A 4,723-nucleotide genomic window follows, 5' to 3' on the forward strand; every position below is an offset into this window, starting at 1 on the left:
AGGCAGGCAGGCAGGCAGGCAGGCAGGCAGGCAGGCAGGCGGCACCAGTGGTGGCGAACAGGGAATGTGAGTAGCACAGTGGGGGGCAGGAGAGGCCAGAGATTGAGATGCACAGCGCCTCCCTAGCCTTTCCCTCATATCATCAGCCAGCGGGACATTAATGACGATCATGTCTTGTCACACTAGCTGACTGGCAGTCGAGGCGGGCGGGCTGGTGGGACCCGTCAGAGGACCCTGCCCTTGCCCCTGCTCTTCTCGATCAATACCATTGATCTGTCCCAGGGGTCAAGGGGCAAGAGCATATCGATAGGGGAGAGTGGCTGACGCAGCAGCAGGCCAAGGAGAGAAGAGGAGGATGAGAGGATAGGAGGGGGGGGGGGCTGAATGAATCCAGACAGATCAATGACACACCCGTCTGCCATGGATGTGTTATGGTTATTCATTTGCCATTAAACTAACCACATTAAGGGGATATCTCGTCTTAAGAAAAATACTAGCAGCCATGCAGAGACCTCACCAAATCACAGTCTGCTACAGCCATATGAAGTGGGGAATTTGTAGAGAATTAGTAGCTACCTGTCTAGCCAGTGACACCAGTGGCAGGATCTAGTCCCTCATGTTTTTATTTTCTATCAACGTCTCTGGTGTTTACTGAGGGCAGAACCAGCAGACCAATGGCCTTGTTGAAAGGACCCTCACTCAGACAAAAGCATGAATTAATTGAATTTGCTTATGTGTGTGCGTGCATGGGTATTATGTCCAACAATAGACTTACTGAAAATACTCAATATACACTTCTCTTAATAGGGTTGATTTTTTTACACATGCGAAGTGGCTAAAAAATATTCCACAACGATGACATCAAGAGCCTAACATTACTTTTGCAAATGCAGCTGGACCTGGCTTAAGCTAAGAGAGATTTGATATTCACACATTTCATTCCTGTGTACAGATGACATAAAATTGAGGGTCCTCGCTATCTCAGTTCCTTGGGATGTCCCTACCACATTGAAGTTTACATTTAAAATCATTAAGGTAAGGATTAGAGGTAAGGTTAGGGTTAAGGTTAGGGCTTAGGGTAGGGACATCCCAAGGATCCCGGGATAGCACAGCAACAGCCTTACATTGAGACAGTATGTGGCAAGAAATAAAGATAACTTGTTTTGATGGTAAGTTGCATTTCATTAGAAGACAATTACATGCCTCCTCGCTAATATAATTTGCTTGGAAAACATTTAATCTTTACAATTTTGCCTGGCATAACACAAATTAATCAAATAAATGTTGCTAGCATGACCTAGGATGCAGGATAAATCCTTAATACAATGAAATCAGTCCAAGGATCTTGGAGCAACAGGCTTGTTACAGAGCTCTCTCAGTCAGTGTGCTGTTCTGTTATTAAGGAGGCCTTGGTTGGTGCAGTGAAAGAATAATCTCTCTTTCTCCAAGTCTCTCCTCTCCTATCTAATCCCATGATTTATTTGTCCAACCTCCCATAAATGGAGGCGCAGCTGGAACCAATGACTCCTACCCTGCTTGGCCTGGCCGCTGAGCCAGCTGGACCAGGGAGTGCTGAGACAGCAGAATTCTCCAGGACCACGTCCTCTTCGCCTCGGCCCCACTAGTTAGATACATCTGGACGACCCATTCAGTTCAGAGGTGAGGGAAGATGGAGAAAAACTGAACTCTTAAAATAAACTGGGCTCCGGCCCAACGCAGCTTGGCTCCTCTAGTCTGTTTAATAACTGTGTGTGGAGGGTTGAGGAGGAACGGTAATGAAGCCAACCAAGGCTTTTGAGTACCTGGCTGAAATTTGGAAAGCGTATGTGTATAGAACATACTACAACATAATTATATTTGTTTCTGAAAAACTAAAGTGAAAAGTGAGAAGATAGATCAACAATGTGTCTATAAATTGGGACTGGAATTAAGACATACAGTATTTCACGTTAGGTCTCTTCCAAAAATTCAGACATGGTTAATTGAACGTTCTCCACATCATTCAGAACATGAACCTAGAGCAGAGCAGTCACCACACAGAGATCCCACCCCAGCAGGAGAGACAGCTAGGAGGCCCCATGCAGATAAAAGGCCCTTCCTCTTGGGGTTTCCAGGGTTTTAGCAGGATCAAGCTAAACAACACACTGTCAACCTGTTGGCATTGTGAGTCGTCCGGGGCTGAGGGGGGTCGTTGAGCCTACATGGAGAGGCCTCTCACGCTCTGCCATTGAACACCCATTAATATCACTCTACATTTGTTTGGCCCCTAATTGATAGCTGCTAAGTCCCTTTCACTGGGCAGCCTGTGTTGATAAGAGGCTCCATCAGCTGAGAGGCTCTCGGAGGCCCTATAGGCTAGCTGTTGAGATACTGCTGCAGGGTCCTTAGCTTAGTGATGAACTTTTTGGGCACTAGGGTGTTGAACGCTGAGCAGTAGTCAATGAACAGCATTCTCACATAGGTGTTCCTTTTGTCCAGGTGGAAAAGGGCGGTGTGAAGTGCGATTGAGATTGCATCATCTCTGGATCTGTTGGGGCGGTATGCGAATTGGAATGGGTCTATGGTATCCGGAATGATGCTGTTGAAGTGAGTCATGACCAGCCTTTCAAAGCACTTCATGGCTACCAACGTGAGTGCTACGGGCGGTAATCATTTAGGCAGGTTACCTTCGCTTTCTTAGGCACAGGGACTCTGGTGGTCTGCTTAACCATGTCTGTAGGTATTACTGACTCGGTCAGGGATAGGTTGAAAATGTCAGTGAAGACACCTACCAGTTGGTCCACGCATGCTTTGAGTACACATCCTGGTAATCCGTCTGGCCCCACAGCTTTGTGAATGTTGACCTTTTAAAGGTCTTGCTCACATTGGCTACCGAGAGCGTTATCACACAGTCGTCCAGAACAGCTGGTGCTCTCATGCATGCTTCAGTGTTGCTTGCCTCAAAGCGAGCATAAACTGTATTTAGCTCGTCTGGTCGGCTCACATCACTGGGCAGCTCATGACTGGGTTTCCCTTTGTAGTCCATAATAGTTTTCAAGTCCTGCCACATCCGACGAGCGTCAGAGCCGGTGTAGTAGGATTCAATCTTAATCCTGTATCGACGCTTTTCCTGTTTGATGGTTCGTCTGAGGTCGTAGCAGGATTTCTTATAAGCTTCTGGATTAGTGTCCCGCTTTCAGTACATTTCTAATTCAGTATGAAATGTACTGTAGACAAAGAAAATGGATCCACATATGCATTTTGTTCTCCTTTGTGGTGATCCGACTCATTTTACAAGCTGTGAATGACTGCCAGAAAGAAAGAGAGAGCCAGAATCAGAGCCCTGATCTTAGTAGACAGACCTTCCAAGGCTGGGGCAGGTTTAAACCACAGACCAGACCACATATCACTACTCCTCCCCATCGTCATTGTAGAGGACAAGGGCCCATAGATTATAACTAAGTCTCAGTGCATGGAAACATATAAACATACAGACTGTTCCCTCCCATGCTGAATAGTTTAAACATTACAGCAGTCTGTCTGTCTGCTGAAGCAGTTTGGGGAATGGCCTTGGTTCCAGGCAGGTAGTTAGGTGGGATAATCAAGCCACTAAACCCCTTGAGAAAGGCACTTAACCTGGTTGAACCTGGGAACTATATTCTGCAGTGCAAATGGATATGTAATAAAAGCTGTGGGCGATGTCAGTTATTTTCTGGAACAAAAGCATCTGCTAAACAGAGAATCTCAGATTTATTATGATTATTACATTTCATACTTGATGTTTATGTCCAACCATCTGGGCCTCAAAGTGTGGCTGGGATTCACCACTCAGCTCACAGGAGATTGGTTGTGATAATGTCAACCCACATGAACAAATACTTACTATAGAATTCTGTAGTATACTGTAAAATACTATACTACACTGTAGCATCCCTCGATCATGTGTAGTAATTACTATAGAACTCTGTAGTATACTGTAGAATACTACAGTTAATACTACAGTATACTACAGTCTGCAAAGAACACTACAGCAATGTCTGAAATAAGTAGTTTTACTATAGTAATACTACAGTATTTAATTTGCATATACCCCCCATATCCCAATTTGTGCCGCCCATAAGTGAAAAACCTACAAGTATAGACCATATTTTGTTCCCTACAGGTTATAGAAAAGAGCAGAAGCTCTGAACTATCCATTCCGACCACAGTCTTAGAGGTTATGGACAATTTGCTCTTTTAGAATTTGTCCAGTAGGTTCCCTCAAGGAGAAAGCCCCCACTTATATGTCAAAGATAATAAAACAAAAACACTATGGTAAATAATACCGTTGCCTATACTACAGTCTGCAAAAACACTACAGCAATTATTATAGTATATGCTACAGTTTTTTTACTATAGTAATACTACAATTATTGTATGCTACAATAATATCTGCAAAACACTATAGTAAATACTACAGTATACTACAGTCCACAAAACACTACAGCTGTGTTCAAATACCCATACTAACATATTTACTATACTATACTACATACTATACCACATACTATATACTGTACTATTATTTAATTTTGTTATACTGTAAATGAACAGTCTCCTTTCAGTTGAGTGTAGTAGTGCTTTGCCTGTCTAACGGATGCTGTTGCTATACAACTTCTTGCTAGTTTGTTAGCATAGCGAACAAATTACTAGCCAGACTTATTTGACAGTGTCCATTGAGAACGCACAATGACTATACCACTTA

General features: G+C 43.8%; 1 non-coding gene across 1 annotated transcript; it reads left to right on the top strand.

The window, feature by feature from the left end:
• The first annotated feature begins 4,201 nt into the window (after nt 1-4,201).
• Nucleotides 4,202-4,256, top strand: LOC124000944. Its single transcript, XR_006832707.1, has one exon. It is a non-coding gene; the product is annotated as a U7 small nuclear RNA (small nuclear RNA).
• The last annotated feature ends 467 nt before the right edge of the window (nt 4,257-4,723 follow it).

The sequence above is a fragment of the Oncorhynchus gorbuscha genome, linkage group LG16 (genome assembly GCF_021184085.1).
Source record: "Oncorhynchus gorbuscha isolate QuinsamMale2020 ecotype Even-year linkage group LG16, OgorEven_v1.0, whole genome shotgun sequence".
Lineage (NCBI taxonomy): Eukaryota > Metazoa > Chordata > Actinopteri > Salmoniformes > Salmonidae > Oncorhynchus > Oncorhynchus gorbuscha.